Below are 22,721 nucleotides of genomic sequence, written 5' to 3' on the forward strand. Positions count from 1 at the left end.
GGGGATGGTTTAAGAGAAACCTGAGAAGATCTGTATGAACTGTGAAGTAAGCAGAACCAGGAAAATAATTTCTAGAGTAACAATAAAATTGTAAATACAAACAACTTGAAAGACTTAAGAACTCTGATCAATGTAATAGCCAGGCATGATTCCAGAATGGTACTTAACTCTTATCAGAGAAGTGATGGAAGAATGAGATATTTTTACATGGCCCATGAGGGAATTTATTTTTCTTGATTCTGCATATTTATTTGCAAGGATTTTGCTTTTCTTTCCTTTTTCCTTAGTGAGGGTGGGAAGTGATGGGATGGAGAAGAAAAATAAATGCTTATTTATTGCAGAAATCAACAAAAATAGCAATACAAATGCCATTCCCTCTCCTACCAAAACAAGGAGAGAAGAATCTATGCTTAGGTAACCCAGAGATCTATTTTCAAAAGCTTTTACGCAAAGAGCAGGGAATGTAGTGCAATGCAATGCAGTGGAAGGAGCAGTAGATGTGGAGATAGAGGGCCTGCATTTGTATCCTGTCTCTACTAATTACTTGCTGGGCAGGTGAGGTCTCTCAAGACCTCAGTTACTTCAACTGATAAGTGAAGGATTTTATTAGATAACTTCTTACAACTCTAATATTATGATTCTGTGAGTCCATTTTGACCTTTTATGGCTGACTTTTGAAACGTTTTTTTTTTTGATAGAAATCTTCACACATAATCCAGGAACAGGGAACCTATCATCTGAAGCTCAATAAAGTCTAAGGCAAATATAATGTTTTGTAAATTCTGAGGCTTGAATTTCTCCCAACCCACACTCAGATGATCAAATCAGTTCCCTAAAGCAAGGCTAGCTACTACTTCTATCAAGATTTTAGGGGTAACACTGAGAAGATTTGGTGATGCCTTTCTCACAGTGTTATTTATGAGCCCCCATCTGGTATGCTCCCCCCAATATAAAATACCAGTTATATCTTCCTAACACCATTAACTAATTAACAACCTACTTTTACCATACTGATAAATATGTCTCTCCCTTCCCTACTCAGCCATTTGACCAAATTCACTTTCCTTTTGTCCCTCTATTTCCATCTGCTGGCCTTTTACTGGCCATCCTCCAAGCTTGTAATGAAGTCCTTTCTTACCTCTTCTTTACAGAGTCCCTCTCTTCCTTTAAGATGCAATTCAGTTAGAGAGCAATCTTGAATTATGCCCGAAGAGTGCATGCCCTTTGACCCAGCAATACCACTATTGAGTCTATTTCCCAAGGTAATCAGGGGAAAAAGAAAAGAACTCATATGTTCTAAAATATTTATGGCAGTTATCTTTGTAGTGGCAAAGGATTAGAAACTGATATAATGGCCATCAGTTGGGGAATGGCTAAAGAAATTGTAGTGTAGGATTGTGGTGAAATACTGTGCTGTAAGAAATGATGAGCAGGTTCATTTTAGAAAAACATGGAAAGACTTGCATGAAATAGTGAAGAGTGAAGTGAACAGAACCAAGAAAATATTGTAAATAGTAACAGAAATATGGTTTAAAGAGTAACTGCGAATGACTAAGCTATTCTGAGTACTATGAACATTCAAATCCACTACAAAAGACTTATGTAGGAGAAAGAATTGATACATGTAAGTGTATGTTGTATGGTTCCACATTTAGCTCTATATCCAACATTGGCCTTCTCTAATGTGGGGTTGGAAGGGAGTGAAGGAGATAACTTGGAATTCAAAATGTAAGATTTTTTTTTTCAAGATTCAATTCACACGTCAATTTCTGCATGGAGCCTTACCTAATTCCTTTAGCTTCTAGTGGCCTCTCTCCCAAATTACCTTGTATTTATTTATATTTACGTTCTCTCTATTTTTATATGTTCTTGCTATTCCCCTGCCCCTCATTAGCACAAGCAGGCATTATTTCTTTCTACATCCCCAGAACCTAGCATAGTGCCTGACACATAGTAGGTGCTTTATAATCTTTGATAACTGGTAGATAATGGAATCTCTCATTTCTCTCAAAATATTTTTAATTCATCTTAGCACATGAGTTTTCTTTAGGAAAACTGTACTTTATTACTTATTATTCATCCAACTTGGTTATTTTTAGATAAATCTAAAGTTAAAGCTAATGCTGGAAGTCCCGTATTTGTCAGCTTTTATCTGAGCTCTTTAAGTATCTCCCAGGACCCTACTGTAAACTCTCTACCTAAATGCCTGCCATTTGAATAGAATAAGCTTTTAGCTGATCCATTTCCAAGTTTCTAAGCCCCAATGCCAGCTGGAGTTTAAGCTTTCTTTGGAAGCATCAGATGGCAAACAAATAGATTTTGATAAGAAATGATGGAAAGGGCATACACATGGTGACACCATGTTATTTCTTCTTCAGAGATTATCAGATAAGCTGAAGAAATCAGATTTCTGGGCTGGAAAAGAAGTCTCTTGTGGGTGGTAATACACTTGTGAAAACACTGGCCTGAGGTCAGTGCTTTGTTGGAAGTAGTATGGCCTTCCCAAGACACAACACCTTCTGCCCTTTGTACTTGGCTCCTAAGTCAACAGAAAAGCTTCCCTTTGCCTAAGGACACTGACTACTGTGGGTTATCCCTCACCAGCACTCTAACTAGAAAAATCAGCTGCCCTGTGCAGGAAATATCTCAGTTGCTTAAGATGCCCAAACTCAGGCAAGGCTATTAAAAACATTTCAAAAAAAAGGAAACCTTATTCAATTGAATTTGCAAAGTGCACTGCACGTGGTGGAGAGTTTTAACTTTTCGGTGTTCTCTCTCCTTCTCCCCACTTTCTAAGCCCAGATAGGTAAAAAGAGAAAATTGTGAAAGGCAAAGTTTCTGCAGGGAACCCAGATATTGTCCTTCCACTATAAACTCAGGTTCCAAGGCAATGAGCAGCCTTTATTGGTGAAAGAAGGAACAAATATCATAATTGGTTTCATTCAAATGCTGATAGCAGCTGCAGCCAGATATTGTAAGGGAGAGAGCATTCTGTTTGTGGTGCTTCTTATCCATTCCCATGATGCTTTTTGTGCTTTTCCTAGACCAGTGTAGACCTACAAAATGTTTTATTTTAAAAATAATAGAGCCATATACCATTCTGTTGAACAAATTCACAAACTTATCAACTGTCAGTAAAAAAAAAAATCAAGGACATTTGATCCATCTAATAAAACACTCATTACTAAAAAAAAAAATAAACAAAAACAACAACAAAATACCTCTTCAAAAAGCAGAACATACTGGCTCCCTGACCTTGAGCGAGCAACAAGCATTTTTCTAAGCCTGTAAATTTCAAGACACTTACCAATCTGCAATGGTAGAGGGAGTTGACTCACTGAGATTACTGGAGACAGAAGAAATCACAGGTCTTGGCGGGGGCAAGGAGAAGTAAAAGCTGGGAAAGGATTCTTATTATTTCATATCTTGATTGATGAGAACTGTTTTATAAATAAGAGAAAAGAATGTTAACTGATTCGCAAATGATTTATATCCTTTAGGAAATCGTTCATTTAAAATTTAAATATGTTCTGGGCTACTTTTTTGGTAGATGATTGATTTCTTTTACATTTATATAATTTCCCCATACTTCCCTTTACCTAAAGGGGACCCTTTCTTTATAACAAAGAAGTACAGGTAAGCAAAACAGACTGACACATTGACTGTGTCTGATATCACACGGCTCTTTCCATACCAATAGTTTACTACCTCTTTTTGGACTAAAAGTTTATATTGTTTCATCAGTGCTCTGGAGTCAATTTTTGTCATTGCATTGATCAGAGTTCTGATGTCTTTAAGTGGTTTTCCCCTTTACTTTATTGTGGTGGTTGTGTATATTTTTCTCTTGGTTCTGCTTACTTGCTTCTGTATCAGTCCATCCAATTCTTCTTAAACTTCATTGAAATATTCATATGTTTCTTAAAGGTCAAATATATTCTATTACATTCACATCCAACAATTTATTAAGCAGTTAACTGATTGGTGGGTACTCAATTTGCTCTCTTTTCTCTGTTAGCCCCTAAAAAGCTGCTAAAAATATTTCAGTATATATTTGACCTTTTTCAGGTAAGTTGCCAGGAATAACATCTCTGGGTGAAAAGGTACAGAGCAGCTTTATCACTTTTCCAGCACATTTTCAAGCTATCTTCCAGTCTGGTTGGACCTGCTAACAATCATTTACCTCCAAATATGAATTTATCTGAAACTACAAAAAGACTAGAAATTATGTTTAATAGAAATACTAAATAAGAAGTGTGTTGAATTTTACTGGCAAATATTCTGCTTGATAGTAATTTAGCAAATTCATTTAGGTCCTTTGGATCTACACTTAAACATCAAGGTCTTTGAGCTATTCAGATTAATGAATAGCATCGGGTTATATTAATGCTAGTAATGTAATGGAAGACTTAAGGAAACTTAAATTCATTGAGCTTTGATCTGGGTTTTTCTTCAAATAAATGATTACTGACTTCAGGAATACTTTACTTATGTAAGAATCATGAGATTTAGCTCTGGGTGGAAAGGAAAGAGTGTAGGGAGTCACTGAAGTCAGTAGTTAAAGGAAACAAATGAGTTCACGTTAACTTCATATATCAACTTAACAGTGACTGATAATAGCTACAATTCCTTCAGTGTCATGGTTTAATTTAGCTATATTAGGACTTCCAAAACACACTTTTCCGTTAAAGCTTTGAAGAGGTACCAATAACCTGAAAAGTTTTCTTATCTCTTTCTGCTTCTCCCTTTTCCCTTCAACTCTTCCTAAGGTATAATTTTATTTTTATTTTTAACAAGCATTTTAAAGCACCTATCATGTAAAACACTGTGCTAAGTGCTTTACAATTATCTCATTTGATTCTCACAGCAACCCTAGGAGGTAGGTATTATTATTATCTCCATTTTACAGATGAGGAAACTGAGGCAAGCAGCAAGTAATTGATTTGTCCAAGTAAAGGACCGAGGTCAGAATTGAACTTGGGTCTTCTTGATTCCAAGTCCAGGGCCCCAGCCATCCACTACACTTTCTAGCTGCCCAATTTCATGTCTCCTTCTCCTTTAAGACATACAGATACATATATAGAAAGAAGGTGTTTCAAGGACATTCTAGTTAGTGGATGTCTTCTTACTTTCATCAAATTAAAAAAAAACCCTATACAGTTTAGGATTCTCTATAAATGGTCTAGATTCTGAAGAATAAAAGGAGTAAAGAGAGATAAGATGAGCTACTAAACCTTTTTCAATCTAGATTTGTGATTTCATTATTGTAGCAATCTCCTAGTAAGGGGACATCATCTGTTAATGCGAATGGGCAACTATTCTGCAATTTACAAACTGAGAGAGCCTCCTGGGACTGTGAGAAGGCAAGTGATTTGTTCAGGGTCGCCTATTCAGGATGTGTAAGAGGCAAGATTTAAATAGAATTCTTTCTCACTCTGAGATGAGCTCTCTACTCACTATGCAACCTTGCCTCTATTAAATTTAATAATCTACAGACTCTGAAGAATCTTTGTTGTTTTTAGATGGTAGACTGGGTGAAGTGCACTGGAATTAGAAGAGAAGTGGGTGCAAAAACCTGATTATGATACCTACTAGCACATCCTGTTCAAGGTTTGTCAACCAATTTCTCTCAGTTGAGACAGGGGGCTTTGGTGAGGCTTATATAATGCAATAAAGGTCTATATAAATGTCAGATATTATTGTGGTAGAAATGGCTCTTTTATAGATTTCCACGACAAAATCACTGTCAAGAAGTACCTTGTAGGCTTAGATTCTTAAAATCTAGCCACTGCTCAGATTCTTAAAATCTAGCCAGTGTTCAGATTCTTATAATCTAGCTAAAATCTTACTAATGTTTAGACTCCTTAAGAGTATGCCCAATATGACGGATGTCCTAATAAACCTTGTCTTTGGCTGAAAGAAGGCTTGGGTCAAATTCTTTTGGACAGGACCCGATTATTGTGATTTTGGGGTCCCAGCACCCTTAAAGCTCTAAATTTCAACATTTTGGTGGCCTGTACAGGGAAACTGCCTAAGCCCAAGTTCTTCTCCAGCCAAGACTGGAAGGTATATAAGCCTCCCCCACCCCTCCTTTCTTGCTCTGCAGTTGGGGTTGCTCTCCAAGCACCAAGGCTTGGAAGCTGTTTTTGGGCAAACAGTTATGAAGCTGTCTCACATTCAGCCTGACACTCTCATGCTCTCAGTCCACTGGGTCAGTTTGAGGCCATGGACCTGGGTACACCTTCCACAGCATAGAGGACAAGGACGGCACCCTATTTGGAAGTGTATGCCCAATTCTGTCAATTCTCTTGGCACTAGGGAATTGGAGAAAACTGCAGTTGCTTTTTGGTTCCCTGAAGCTTACTTACTCCCTTCCCTCTACACCTCTGAATTCTTCTTCATGGAGGTCACAGGGGAAACCTAGAACAGCTAAAAATATCTTGGCAGATTCTGGAGGTTTTGTGATTGATCATTAAGGAGTTTGGAAACTCCTCTTTACAACCCTGGTCACTCCTTTCTCCCACTGCCTTCCCTTGAGTCAAGAGGGTATCTGTTAACCCCTCTCATAGGAGGAGAGAGTTTCACCCTTTACCTCTCACCTTTGATTTTGCCCTCCCCCACCTGGGAAAGGAAGGAGCGGGGAGGGGAGCAGCTACAGCGTGGACCCACTGGCAATAGCCTTGGGCCGTGGGGCAACATTTGCCTGGAAGCATCACCTAGATTCAGCACATCCTGCTCAAGGTAAAGAAGCTAGCCTCTGAAAGTAGGTAAGCATGCTCTTTTTAAAGCTGTAGGGTTTTTTTTGTATTAATAATGTTGATTGTTTTTTTAATTTATTTTTTTTTTTAGTTTTCAATATTCACTTCCACAAGATTTTGGCTTCCAAATTTTCTCCCCATCTCATCCCTCCCCCCACCCCAAGATGGCATGCATTCTGTATACCCCTTCCCCTAATCTGCCCTCCCTTCTATCTCTGTCCCCCTTCTCTTATCTCTTTCCGCTTCTATTTTCCTGAGGGCAGGATAGATTTCTATACCCCATTGCCTGTATTTCTTATTTCCCAGTTGCACGTGAAAATAATTTTTTTAACATGTGTTTTTAAAACTTTGGGTTCCAAATTTTCTCCCTTCTTCTCTCCCCACCCGCAGCTTCCTGGCATGGAAAGTGCTTCTGCTTGACACCCCTCAGAGGAAGTTGGTCCGTTCTGGGGCTCCCCCACTGCTGCTGATGTTGTGAGCCGAACGGGAGGCCACAGGGACCCTCTGGGGAGCGGTACTGGGCCCGGGCACCTCACAATTACTATCTGTCAGGGGCAACCCCGAGGCCTTGTTGGGGTGCATGGAGGCCGACATGGACTTCTGATGCTGGCGGGGCCATGCCCCCTCATTGAAAAGGCAAGCAACTCGATACAGGTTATACATGTGTAGTCATGCAAAACACTTTCATAGCAGTCATGATGTCAAAAACTAAGTATATTCCCCTTCATTGTGTCCCACCCTCCATTTATTCTATTCTCTCTTTTGACCCTGTCCCTCCTCAGAAGTGTTTGCTTCTGATTAACCCCTTTCCCAATCTGCCCTCCTCTCTATCATCCTCCTGCTCTCTTGTCTGCTTCCCCCCTATTTTCCTGTAGGGTAAGATAGATTTCCATACCTAATTGAATGTGTATGTTATTCCCTCCTTAAGCCAAATCCAATGAAAATAAGATTCACTCATTCCCTCTCACCTTCCCCCATTTCCCCTCCACTGTAATAGCCTTTCCTTGTATGTTTCATGTGAGATAATTTACTCCATTCTACCTCTCCCTTTCTCCTTCTCCCAGTATCTCCCAGTATAATCTTCTCTCACCTCTTAATTTTATTCTTCAGATATCACTCCTTCATTTTTAACTCACCCTGTGCCCTCTATCTATCTATACACATACATACATATAATTTTTTCCTCCAACTACCCTAATGTTGACAAAGGTCTCATGAGTTACAAATATCATCAGTTCAACCTTAATAAGTCTCTTAAGATTTCTCTTTCCCATTTACCTCTTCATGTTTCACGTGAATCTTGTATTTGAAAGTCAAATTTTCTATTCAGCTCTGGTCTTTTCATCAAGAATGCTTGAAAGTCCCCTATTTCACTGAATTACTATTTTTTTCGCCCCTGAAGGATTATACTCAGTTTTGCTGGGTAAGTGATTCTTGGTTGTAATCCTATCTCCTTTGCCCTCCAGAATATTATATTCCGTGCCCTGCGGTCCCTTAATGTAGAAGCTGCTAAATCTTGGGTTATCCTGATTGTGTTTCCACAATACTTGAGTTGTTTCTTTCTGACTGCTTGCAATATTTTCTCCTTGACCTGGGAACTCTGGAATTTGGCTACAATATTCCCAGGAGTTTTCCTCTGGGGATCTCTTTCAGGAGGTGATTGGTGGATTCTTTCAATTTCTATTTTACCCTCTGGTTCTAATTATATCAGGGCAGTTTTCCTTCATAATTTCTTGAAAGATGATGTCTAGCCTCTTTTTTTTTTTGATCATGGTTTCAGATAGTCCAATAATTTTTAAGTTCTCTCTCCTAGATCTATTTTCCAGTGAGATATTTCACATTGTCTTCTATTTTTTCATTCTTTTGGCTTTGTTTTACATGCCTTGACGTCTCGTAAAGTGACTAGCTTCCAAGTGCTCCATCCTAATTTTTAAGGAAACATTTTCTTCAATAAGCTTTTGGACTTTCTTTTCCATTCGTCCAATTTTGCTTTTTAAGGCATTATTCTTCTCATTGGCTTTTTGGACCTCTTTAGTCATTTGGCTTAGGGTATTTTTTAAGGGGTTATTTTCTTCAGTATTTTTTGGGGGAGATCTCTTTTAGTAAGCTGTTGACTTGTTTTTCATGATTTTCTTGCATCACTCGGTTTTTCCTCTACTTCTCTTACTTGCATCTCAAAATCCTTTTTGAGGTCTTCCATGGCCTGGGACCAGTTTCTTGGAGGCTTTGGATGTAGGAACTTTGACTTTTTTGTCTTCTTCTGGTTGTATGTTTTGATCTTCCTTATTAACAAAGAAAGATTCTTTGGTCTGACTTTTTATGGACCTTTGTTTATTCATGATCCCAGACAATTACTTGAGTTTTAAGCTGTTTGTTAAGACAGGGGTCTGCTTCCAATGTGCTTCAGGGTTTTTGTGCAGCTGTTTTCAGAGATACTTCTAGGGACCTGTAAATTTTCAGCTCTTCCAAGGTGGTATGATAAGGGGTGAGGTATTTACTCCTTTCCTGTCCTGTGCTCTGAGCCATGAGTTACCACTAGCACTGTTTTCTGCCTTGGAACTGTGAGGAGGATTTCCTCTTCATCACCACTACAAGCTCCACCATGCCAGCTGCTACCTAGAGCTGTGACCCAGATCCAAGCATGGGCAAAGCAAGAGAATCCCACGCCAGCAGAGAGAGATCCCTGCAATACCCTCTGATTGGACACTTGATTCCCCGCCAGTCTGGGGGCTGGAAGCTCGGAGGCAGCTGCCGCCCTGGGGCCAACCTCAGGGACTGGGGCTGGGATAGCGCTTCTCTCTCTCACCGCAGTCACAGACTTTTCCCAGTGACCTTTAAGTTGTCTTTGGTATTTGTGGGTTGAGAAGTTAGAAACTGCTGCAGCTGCCCATGATTCAGTCCTCTGAGAGCTGCTGCAGGTTCACTGAGGTCTGTTTTTCCTATGCACCCATGCCAAACTGTGCTCCTCTACCTGCTCGGCATGCTGTACCTTTCTGATCAATCATCTAGGCTGTCTTGGGTTGTAAATTTGTTTCATTCTGTCTTTTTGTGGGTTCTGCTGCTTTAGAATTTGTTTAGAGCCATTTTTTCTAGGTATTTGACGGGGTTTAGGGAACAGCTCATGTAATTCACTGTTTTCACTCCACCATCTTGGCTCTGCCCCTAAAGTTGTAGTTTTAACTGTTAATGAGATGTTGATTCTCTGTGTAAAGTAATCTGGAAATGCATTTAACAAAATTGAAGTCACCTGATTGGTAATGGGTTTGTTTCAAGTTTCAAATTGATGAACTTTTTGGATCAGTTTTGTCAAGCAACTTTTCATATTTGGTTACCACTAAAATAATTTGGCCATTGTTGGTTATTGTTTTAATGTGTAAACTTGCCAAAAAGTATGTTTGTGTTTTGTCTTGCTGAGAATTTGCAAGTATATAGAAATAATTTCTAATGATTGGCTTTTTACAGCAGGACAAACATAAGTTTGAGATGTACATCCTGGAAAAATTTTTCTTAAGCTGTGATTAATGAAATTTGCTGTGTGAGGTAAAAGCTCGTGGGATTTTATTTTGAGTTGTCTAATGGATCATAATAATCCATCAATAAATCAATAATCCACCATCTGAGATATGCCACAAGCTACTCAGAGAGAATTTGATAGTGGTGGGAAATCAGCATTGAGAAAAGCTGAGAGGATAATTTTAGCCTCAGTCTAAGATGAGAGCCTCCTGGCTCAGTTTCCCCATTACATTCTTTTGAAAGAGAATGTTACCTACCTGCTTATTCCTGAGTCTGGAGTTGGTACTGCATGGTTGGAAAACTGAAGTATCTGAATCCAAACAGAGCTAAGGATTTTTATCCTCTCATATCTGGGGCCTAAATCTAGTCACTGTTTTATATCTGGGCCCTGCAGTCTTTTCCATCAGATTTGTGTCTTTCAGACTACAAGGCCACTCACTTACAGTTGGTAGCAAACAGCCAATGTTTCCCCCATCATTGCCTAGATGCAGCCTGTGCTTGGTTCCAGTCAACCTCCTCTTTGGGACCCCCTTGAGGCAGGGACAGCTCTATGCCCCTTGCCAGTAGGAATTTGAGTCTCATTTGTTTGAGGGGGAAATGATGAGGTTGGGATCTAGACCCCAAAAAGGAAAAGCCCTGGACTTTCCCACAAGGCCAAATCTCTGGCTTTCACCTGAAGGCTATAATCCCATCACCTGACCTTTGTCCCCTAGTGAATCTCTTAGCCTAGCCCTCCATTGCCTTATGTCCTCATGGCCCCAGGCCACTTCCCACCCTTAATCCTATCTAGGTTCCATTCTCCCTTGGCCACTGGATCCAGATCCCTGGGGTTCTATTACCTCACAGAATACTTGGCCACTCCTAGATTCCTCCCATAGTCTTTCTGCATGTAAGGTCCATCTTGTCTCCATTAAGATGCTTAGATGCTTAAAATCTAGTCACTGCTCAGATTCTTATAATCTAGCCACTAGTTTACTAATGTTCAGACTCCTTAAGAGTCTGCCCAACATGACAAATATTCTAATAAACCTTCTCTTTGGCTGAAAAAAAAAATAGAAGTACCTTGTAAACTTTCAAGTGTTGCAAAAATGTGAGTTATTATTTATATTTTCTGGACAGCTATGTGGCACAGTGGGTAGAGCACTGGGCCTATAGTCAGGAAGGCGTGAGCTCAAATCCTCCAGCCTTAGACACTTACTAGCTATGTGATCTTGGGCAGGTCACTTTACCCTGTTTGCCTCAGTTTCCTCATCTCTAAAATGAGCTGGAGAAGGAATTAGTAAATCACTCCAGTATCTTTACAAAGAAAACCCTGAATGGATTCAGGGAGAGTTGGGCATGACTGAAACAACTGAACAACAAATACTTTCTGGATGTTAAAAATACATCTTTTGTAGTATATAAGTCAATATTTCAACTGCAAGCCACATAGTTCAATATAAAAGGAAAAGGGAGGAACAAAAAGGCATTAACTTTATTGCTGGCAATCTCTCTCTTCAGGGACCAGGTTGCTCTGTTCATTCATGTTCATTCTCCCCCTCTCCTCTTTTTTCCTTCCTAGAAGCCTGCAAAAATGCCCATCGTTAAACAGCAACCTACCCGTGATATCTCTATTCCTTCAAGTTCTTCTTCTCTCCACATTTCTTCTCTCTTCCACAGCCCAAATCCTAAAGCACCAATTCCTCCACTTACTCATTTCTCATTAACTTCTCAACCTCTTGCCAACTTGGACACAACCATTCAATAGAAGTGCTTCCTCCAACTAGCTCTTAAGTGCTAAACTAATGGGTTTTTCTTAGCCTTTATCTTTTTTGGCCTCACTGTAGCTTTTTGACAATGCCAGCCACCCTTTCCTCCTTGGTATACTCTTTTCCCATGTGGTGACTTCTGCAGTGTTGCTATGCCATGCCCTGATTTTCTTCTTAACTGTCCAATTGTTTCCTTTAGGTACCTTTTGGGGGATTAATCAAGCATCTACTGTCTTTGGGTGTTTCACAAGGTTGTGTCATAGGTCCTCTGACTCTGCTCCACTCTATATTCTCTATCTCTGTGATTTCATCTGTTGGAGCCCCAGTCCTTAAACTTAGAATTATAGTTGTTATGATGCTTGTTTGGGATTGGAATAAAATGAGAAACTAATAAAAAAATTTGACATCCAACAAAAAGTTTATGATAAAATAGAAAAGATACTAAGAAAAGGTACAACACTGGTGTATATGAAACCATGAACTTATGTTGCATAGTTGTTTTTTTAAGTGCATGTTAGGTTTTAACGTGGTGATGACAAAATTGTCTTGCTTGTCTGTGTCCCCTTCTGAATTTCCTTCTGTTCTATTCTGTGTATATTTTAATATTTCATTAAGATTCCTTCCGCTCTTTTTGCAGTCATTGTCACTAACAAGTATACCTCTGGCCCATGCCAAAAAGACACTCTTTCATGTAACAAATAAGCATCATAAAACAACACAAATCACTATATTGGATATGGCTGAAAAGGTTTATCTAGTTTTGTGTCTCTTATCTATCCCCTTTCTGCCATTGGTGGGAAGTAAGATTGATTATCAGTCTTAGGAAGTCCTGGTTGGTCGTTGAATTAGTCAGAATTCTAAAGCTTTTCAGAGTTTTTTTTTAAAAATTAATTTATTTTGAATTATCAACAATCACTTCCATAAGCTTTCGAGTTTAAAATTTTTCTCCTTCTCCCTCTCCACCTCTGTCCCCAAGACAGTGCACGATTTGCTATAGGCTATACATATACATTCCTAGTAAACATATTTTCACATTAGTGATGTTGGAAGTAAGAATTAGAACCAATAGGAGGAACCACCAGAAAGAGTAAACAAAACATAACAGAAGAAAAAAAATAGCAAGAAGTATGCTTCAAAGAGCTGTTTTTCTTTTATTATTGTGGTCTTAGTAAAACTTATTCTCCAAGTTCTTCAGACATCACTTTGCATTAGTTCATACAGGACTTCTCCAGTTCCCCACCTAGCATTTATATTTTATTTCTTAGTTGTGTCCAACTCTTTGTGACCCCACTTGAGGTATTCTTGGCAGATAATGGAGTGGTTTGCCATTTCTTTCTCCAGCTCATTTTACAAATGAAGAAACTGAGGCAAACAGGGTTAAGTGACTTGCCAAGGGTCACACAGCAAGTAAGTGTCTGAGGCCATATTTGAACTTGGAGAGATAAATCTTCCTTACTCCAGGCCAGTACTCTATCTACTGCACCACCTAGCTGCCTCAGAATTTAAAGTCTTCCAAAAGCTAAATGCCAGAAACACTAAACAGCTAGGGATTCCTTCCTGACCCCAGACCTGTCACTCTATCCACAGCACCACCTAGCTGCCATGTTCAGTTATCTTCAGTCGTGTCCAACTTTTGTAATCCTGTGAAAGGAGCTTGAAAAACTGAGTGAGGGGCCTGCCTTGGAGCCAAGGACACCTGGGTGAAGTCCGATCTCTGATATATACTAGCAATATGACCATAGAAAAGTCACAACCTCCTCATTTCTCACTTGGCTATACTACTTTGAGACTTCTCTCTCTGACTTCTTTACCATGCCTCTGGAAGTTCATTACTGGGATGATCTCATCATCCTGTAAGAGCTCATTGGCAATCTATTTCATCACTACCCTCTGCCTCTCTGGTTGGAGTTTGGGGCTGAGAACTTCAAACCTCCATTTAAGGAGAGCTCATGTCAAATAACTCATTTCTTACCTAGCTGAACTACCTTGGAATTTTTCTGACTGACTTGTCTATGTCCCCACACTGGGTACCATTTCTTTCTTTCTCCTTCCCACTGATCTCCTTTTGTCCCCCTTTTTCATCTTACCTTTTATTTTGTCTTTCTCCATTAGATTCTAAGCTCCTTCAGGGTAGACACTTTCTTTTCTGTATTTCCATCTACAATGCTTACAATGCCTGGCACATAGTAGGTGCTCAGTAAACATTTATCAGCTATATATTTAACCTCTTAGTACCCAGTCAACTCTATTAAGAGAATAAGTTTCAGAGAGGGTGCTAACCTGCATTGGCAAAAAAATTAACTGTTCATAACCTTTAACTGGAGATTCCATTGAAGAAACCATGTCCCAAAGAGGTTATTGATGGCAAGAAAAGACCCATATATTCAAAGTAGTTCATGGTGGTATTATTTGTGATAACCCAACATGACAATCAAATATATACTCAACAATTGAGGAATGGTTAAAGGAATAATGGTGTATCAGTGTAAGGCAAACACCGTTAACATTATAAAGAAGGATGAATATGAATAATTCAGAGAAACATTGAAAGATTTGTGTGGAGTGATACAAGCTTAGAAAGTAGAGTCAAAAGAACAATTTACTCAATGACTCAAAGTGTTAGTAAAATCAACATAGAGTGACAACAAAACTTGAGTGGAATGCAACATTCAGTCCTGGTACCATGTTATCAAATTATTGTTAATAATGAATAATGTGGGGAAGTTTTAAAGGGGTTTGGCTGTTTGTTGGAAAATATCTATGGCATCAAAACCAAATCTATCAGAGTATTCGGGGGCTCCAGTAACTGTTATTTTTTCTCCTTCATCTCCAAAATCAATCAACAAGCATTTATTAAACACCTATTAGTGTTAGTCACTATACTAAGTGCTGGGAATATAAAGACAAAAGTACAATACTCTATGCCCTCAAAAGATTCTATTCTACCTAAGAAGGCAATATAGATTCATCTATACCACAGGACTCAGTGACTTTCTGAGGAAGTTTTTTTTAATTTAATTTAAATTTAAATTTAAAATTAAAATTTATTTTTTAAATTTAAATTTAATTTGAAACTCTGGCATATTATGGCCCTTAACATAATCCCTACTCCATTAAGTGCTCACTTCACAGGGAGGTTAAAGAAAAAAAAGAAAAAAAGAGGTTGGAGGAAACATCATTGGAGGTCCCCAGATGTACTCAGATGGATCTATGATCTCAATGATGGAGAGTTCCTTTCTGTAATGCCGATTGCAACCCAGTAAGTATAATTGGGTTATACCATCTAAAAATACATGCATCTGTATCTCCCATAAATTTGCTACATGAGGGTCCACTAGATGTGTTGGGAGTGTTCATCATGTTATATAATAAGATCATATATCTTTAGAGTTAGTAGTGTCCTTACATGCCTTCAAATATAATTCTATCATTAATACAGATAAGAATATTAAGTCACACAAGCATATACACATAGAAGGAAAAAGGAAAGAAGAAAGAGAAGAGAGAGAGAGAGAGAGAGAGAGAGAGAGAGAGAGAGAGAGAGAGAGAGAGAGAGAGAGATATTAAATGATTTTAAGTGATTTTCCCAGGGTCACAAAGCTAGTGGGTTTTATTTTTTATTTTTTTTAATTTTTAATTTATAGACTAAAACAAGCATTTCCATAAAAAGGTGATTGCACATGAAATTGCAAATCTACTACTTGCTGTTCCTTTCAAATATACAACAAAATTATCATGCAAATTTTTAAGATTTAAACCCACATCTTCCTAACTCATAGTACTGTCTTTTTTTTCTATGCTGACCCTTGATATTGTATAGACATTAAGAAAGTGTATGGTTTCTCCATTGATTATCCCTCACTGTTCCCTCATAACCAGCCAATAATTTTTCTTTTGATGATAGCCTTTACTCTGAATCTTCTCCCCGTGTGTGAGGCATTTCAGACAATTCTTGCCCACTATACACCTTTCCTTTGCCCTCTGGGTGATGCTCATTTTCATTTCTTCAGAGACTGTACTGTTTCATGCCTTATAATCATACAGCAAAATGAGTCACTGGAAAAGCTTGCATCTTCTACACACACACTGTTTTGTGAAGGAAATTAAACTCATATAAACTTCGAATTAATGAAAGACTCTTAGCTGTCACCTAGTCCCTCTCCTTTTCTAGATGAATGACATGAGGCCCAGAGAAATGAGGAGACTTGTTTAAGGTCATGCAGTTAGTAACTTGTATGAGCTGGGATTCAAACCAAGGCTCTTTGTTTTCAAATCCAAGTGTCTTTCCACAGGCCTTTCAAAGAGTGCTGTGAACTTGGTGTGGTGGAACCTGCCTGTAATCCCATCTGCTGGGGAGATTGAGTTCTGGACTGATGGAGTTCTAAACTGCAGTCGGGCTAAAGCCAACCTGTTGTTCACACTAAACCTAGCCCCAATATGGTGAATCTAAGGATGTGGAAGAAGCACCAGGCTTGCTTAAAGAGGGGCAAACTATCCCAGGTCAGAAAATCAATGTCTGTGCTGGTCAGCAGTGGGACCAGTCTATGACAGTCTGCTGCTCTTCCAGGTTGGGAGAGATGAGAATATTCCAACTCAGTCAAAGAGTCCCTCGGCTAAAGAGCCAAAGGATCATTCTGATGTTAATAATGATAATAATGACTAATTTTTGTCTAGCTCTTTAATGGTTTACTTACCTTAAATCATTTGATTCTCAAAACAACCTTGTGAGGTAGGTTTTATTATTATATTTATTTTAGAGATGAGGAAATTGAAACAGACAGAGGTTAAGTGATTTTTCTAAGGTCACACGGCAAATGTCTGACCTTAGTCAGGGATGGGGAACCTGTGGCCTTGAAGCCACATATGGCCTTCTAGGTCCTTGGGTTCAGCCTTTTGATTGAGTCCAAGTTTTACAGAACAAATCCTTTTATTGAGGGGATTTGTTCCTTGAAGTTTGGATTCAGTCAAAGGGCCACACTTGAGGACCCAGAGGGCCACATATGGCCTGGAGGCTGCAGGTTCTCCACCCCTGCCTTAGGTGGTCTTAATTCCAAGTCCAATACTCTACTGTACCACCTAACTGCAATTTTTAGAGACATATCTCATGCTTTGTTCAATTTCTTTTGTTCTGTTAGATTTTTTTCTTAAATGTTTGCTTAAGAACTAGAAACTCTCAAACTTATTATCTATTTTTCAGAAATCTTTTCAGAGACCATCTACAGGATGTTTCTCTATTTCTCTAGCTTTATGAAGCAAATGAAATAAAATGACCACTTCTTAAGTAGATAAAGGCAACACCACCATCATTTAACTAGGGTAAACAAAAGCCAGGCAAAACAATATGGACTTTTTGTGATAAGGAATAGGTAGCCACTGAAGGCTATGAAATTTCTTTAATGGACCCTATGTTTGGAAAGGTAGCCTATCCTAATGGACAGTGAACTCTCTTTAAGAGTCAAAATGACTTGGGCTCTGGTCCTGTCTCTGGCATATACTGGCTATGTGGCCTTAGGTAAGTCACTTGACTTCTCAACCCTTCAGGCAACTCTCTCAGAATATTGGTTATCAATGGGTACCAGTAAATGAGTTACTCTTTGGCATCAGTAGGAGGTATTAAAATCTAAGGTCTAGACTTTTTTTAAGGGTATTATTTTAAATTTTCTTCAGCAATAGTAAAAAATAAACTAAAATATAGAAGGGCTACTCTAAAATAGTATTCTGTATACTTAAAACATTTTATGCTTAAAGAAGAGAGAGGAAGGGTGAAGGGATTCCTTTTCTTTGTTTTGTGTATTGACCTGACATTGTCAGGCTTAATGGCAAACAAATATTCAGGCAGTCTCATCATCTCTGGCAATAGGTGCTAGCAAATCCCATGAAGGTTGACCTTTGCTGCTGGAATGAAAATTAGCATTGTCAAGCTTCTGAAAGGAGAAATTTATGACAGCAGTAGGGCAAAGCAAGCAGGAAATGAAGATCATAACAACTATCATTGTAGAGTTAGGGAGCAAGGCTCCAGCCTTGCTAATTGAAAGCAGTTGGTACAACTGGCCTATTGCCTCTGGACAGGAGGTCATGGAAAAGAACTGGAAAGGGGCAGGAGGTGATTAAAATGGTACTATTCAAGCCACTCTCCTTATCAGCCCACCCCTTGCTCTACTCATCTCACTTATCCTTAGGAAAGTGTAATTGACTATAGTATTTGCTTTTAAAAAGCAGAGTAAAAAATATGAAATTAATTGCTTTTTTCTCTGGATCCCAGGTGGTAAAATTTAGTGACTAAAGGAGGCACTTGAATTGACAATCCTTGAGTTTGGGGGGGAAATACTAGTAGCAGCATTGTTGAACAGTCAATATTATAATCATTTCACTTATTTTTAAAAATAGGCAAGCAACTTACTATGCTTTAGGAATATTTGTGAAAAGGAATATTAGAGTGAGCACAAAAACTAGCCCTAATACACAAGGTCGTGGCATGAAGTAGTAGATGGAGTATTGGACTTGGAATTAGGAAGCCTTGGATTCAAATTTTGACTCTGGCACCTTCCAGATGTGGGATCATGAGGAAGTCTTAGGAAACTCTACAATTGTATCTGTGAAAGAAATGAGGGTTCCTACATTGAGAAAATCCCAAGTCTTTCATATAGCTCTCATTTTATTGTCCTTAAGTCACAGGTCATGTTATCGTCATCTTTAAGCCAGGAGAAAATGAACCCTTGCAGCAAGGAACAAAGAAATTTAGTCTTATTCTGCTCTGTATATAGGAAGGAAATTTTGGTGAACCTTTATTAACCTTTTTCTTTTCATCTTGAATTTTGAATTATGGATCCCCTCCAGTAAAGTAGGGACCAAGTACAATATCTAGATACATTGCCTAAAATTCTGAGGATATTTATTGACCACCACACTAATCAAGAATGTAATTATTTTGTAAAAAGATCCCTTATCCACTAACCTCTGTGATTAGCAAAATTGTCATTTGTAAGGCAATGAATACACTGGAAAAGGTTAAGATCAGGAATTCAGGCAGACCACTGTCACGCAAGTATTTTTAAAGAGATTATTATGTGCCAAGTATTGCACTTGATGGTAGAGCCACAAATATAAAACCAAAAACCAGAAATCAAAACAATCCGTACTTTGAATGAGCCTGCATCCTATCAGGGGAGGCTACATGTACAAATATAGTAATAATAACTACAATGCATGTAACGCTTTGAAGTTTACAAAACACTATACTATATATACATATGTGTATATATGTACATATACACACATGTGTATATATGTATATATACACACATACACACATATGTGTGTATGTGTGTGTGTATGTGTGTGTATTTGATCCTTAAAACAACTCTGTGAGGACTATTATTATCCTAATTTAGATACAGATGAAGAAATTGAGATTGAAAAAGGGTAAATGATTTTCTCAGGGCCCCCACAGCTAGTAGGTATCTGAGCCAGGACTTCAATTCATGTCTTCCTAACAGTGCTTTATCGACTGAGCCACCTAGCTACTTAATGTGAAATAAATAAAAAACTAATATAAACTATAGAATATAACTACCTTATACAAACATAAGGTAGATAGTGAGAGAGGGTATTAGCACCTTGGGGATCAGGAAAGGCAGTATTATAAGTGGTGCTTGAAGTATTGAAGGAAGTGAGAGGGAATTGATGAGGAGGAAGTGAGTGGTGAGTGCCTTCCTGTCATGGAGGGACAGCTAGTGAGAAAACACGGAGATGGGAGACAAAGTGCCTGTGAAGATCAGAAAGAAGGTCAATGTAGCTGGGTCATGGGGTGAAGGAAGGGGAGTGATATACACTGAAGCTAGAAAGCTAGGCTGAGTTTGGGTTATAAAGGCTTCTAAGAGCAAAGCAACTTAGTTTATATTTGATACAACAATAGGTCAGATTTGTGACCTTGGACAGTATTGTGGGGAGAGACTTGAGGCAGAAAAACCAATTAAAAGGCCACCGCATGAAGGGTGATGAGTGTTTAAACTATAATGGCTGTGTGTGTACAGACAAAGGTGCCAGCATAGTGAATAGAGCACTGGGCTGGGAACCAGGAAGACTCATCTTTGTGAATTCAAATCCTTCCTTAGGTACTTACTAGCTGTGTGACCCTGGCCAAGTCAATTGACCCTTTTTGCCTCAGTTTTCTCATCTGTAAAATAAGCTGGAGAAGGAAATGGCAAAACACTCTAGTATCTTTGCTTAAAAAAACCTCAAATCGGGTTGTGAAGAGTCAGGTATGACTAAAACAACTGAACAACAACAACTATGTGTGTGTATACCACAAACACACACACACATATACATGCACACATACTAGATTATCTAGTTCAACCGCCCTCATTTTATAGAGGAGAGGCTGAGGCCCAAGGAGATTAAGAGACTTGTCCAATGTCACAGGGTCAGCAAGTTTCAGAGTGGTAATTTGAACCCAGGTCCTCTGGCTGTAGAGCCATTGCTCTTTCCTCTGTACCGTGTTGCCTCCTGGGTTAGTCATTCCTAAATCAGCTTTCTACAATAAGACCACTGATCTGATGGAGCAAAGACCAAAATTAGTGTAGAGCTAGAAGAAACAATGAAAAAAAAAGTTGTACAATTGACACAATTCTATCCTGATCTAATCAATAGTTATTAATAATTAAATATGAATGATGAACAGAAGTACAAAGATACAGCCTATAGTCATTTCATAAGGAAATTTAAACAATATAAATTAATTGCCAGAGCAAGGAGACCAAAAAAGCCTAGGAAGTGCTTTTGTTAGCAAATGCTTTACTTACTTGCCATGCAGAGAACCAGAGTAGCTTAGAATAAAAATTCATTTGTAATGTCTTTGGGAGAAGAATGATGGGGGATTATAAGCAGTATCATCTCATAAAACAGAGAGAAAAGCAGAGCATAAAACCAGTTTAGATAAAGCTTATTTTTTGTTATATATTTTAAAAAATGATCCTGATACAGTAAAACACCATCTTACATGCTTTCTTACAATAGGATTTATTTCATCCATACATCAAAGTTATTAAAAATTCCTTGAAAGATATGACAACAAAGATAGTTTTGTTTGATATCCTTCTTACCATAAATGCCAGGTAAGAATATTAAACAGGGAGATATAGTGTTTATTCTAACTGCGATGGAGAAATTCAGTCCCACACAGATTCTCAGTTGATCAGGGATTATTTATGTATGATGAAGTCCTCCAGATACTCCTAGTTGGCATCATGTTATTCATTTCGGGCTCCAGAACATTACAGAGTCTGTTGGAAGAAGTCAGTAACCACCACAAAGAGTTTTGCCTAATCATCCACGTCAGAAAAAACAAATGGATGAACTATGTCCATTGCCCAGATCATAGCAGAAAGTTAGACAGAATCTATAAGACCTTGTCCGTCAAGAAACTTGCTGGGACAAGCAAATGGACAGTAAATTTAGCCTAAAATTAAACTGAGGGAAATCAGGCTAGAATGCCTTCAGAATATTTCAAAGCTCCTTTAATGACCCCAAACTTCTTCTTCTTTTTTTTTTTTTGGTTAGACAATGGGGTTAAGTGACTTGCCCAGGGTCACACAGCTAGTAAGTGTTATGTGTCTGAGGCTGGATTTGAACTCAGGTCCTCCTGAATCCAGGGCTGGTGCTCTATCCACTGTGCCACCTAGCGGCCCATGACCCCAAACTTCTGTTAGAAGCAAAGGTTTATCTTTTACATACTAATATTAGTGTTGCTACAAGACTGCATGACATAGGAAACTTAAATCTCTTAGGAATTCTTTGAAAAATGTGTTATGTAGAAGGTAAGGGACTAATGCATGGTAGATGTGAAGAGGCTGCAACATGCAGCAAATAAGGAACTTTGGAGAAGAGCTAGAATAACGAATATGATCAGAGAACTGTATGAGCTAAAAAGGACATGGCTAGTCACTTGATAAGGGTATAGCATAACAAGGTGACATCTTTAATACTGCACTGTTACCCTTGTGATGGCAGGAGCAATTGGGAAAGGTTCCTGCACCTTGAAGTTCTGCCCTCCCCCTTACCCCACCACATACACACCACCTTGGGGAATTTGTAGCAGTAGGGGGTGAGAGTTGCACAGGATGGGCAGGATTCTATGAGTTACAATCTATAGCATTAGAGGAAGCATTCAAATCAATGAGATCACATATCCACTTGAGCATTTTGAGCATAACTCACCCATCCCCTTCCCTCCTGGAATGTAGTCAGAACAATGAAAGGGGGCTTTGAATTCAGATGACTGGATTAAGGCAAAGACTCTCTGCTCTTTATAATACATAGAGGCCTCTTTTGATTCAAAACTGACTTGCCTCTTCAAAGGAGGGTGGAGTGGAGGGGAGCACCTTCTTTGGGCTTTAGTTCTTGGATAGGACTTAGAATAAAGAAGAAAACATGACATGTCCTGACAAAACTTCATCATCTGTGCTTGCAAGGATGAATATGATTGGGAACCTTTAACAGACCAGAATGATGGAAGTAAGTGGTACTTTAATGACCAAGATTTTATGAAGAACCTCTCTTCTTCTTCTTCTTCTTCTCTCCTCCTCCTCCTCCTCCTCCTCCTCCTTCTTCTTCTTCTTCTTCTCCTTCTTCTTCTTCTTTCTTCTTCTTTTCTCCTTCTCCTCCTCCTCCTCCTCCTCCTTCTCCTCCTCCTCCTTCTCCTCCT

Source organism: Phascolarctos cinereus, unplaced genomic scaffold (assembly GCF_003287225.1).
Source record: "Phascolarctos cinereus isolate Bilbo 61053 unplaced genomic scaffold, phaCin_HiC Scaffold_9;HRSCAF=440, whole genome shotgun sequence".
Classification (NCBI taxonomy): domain Eukaryota; kingdom Metazoa; phylum Chordata; class Mammalia; order Diprotodontia; family Phascolarctidae; genus Phascolarctos; species Phascolarctos cinereus.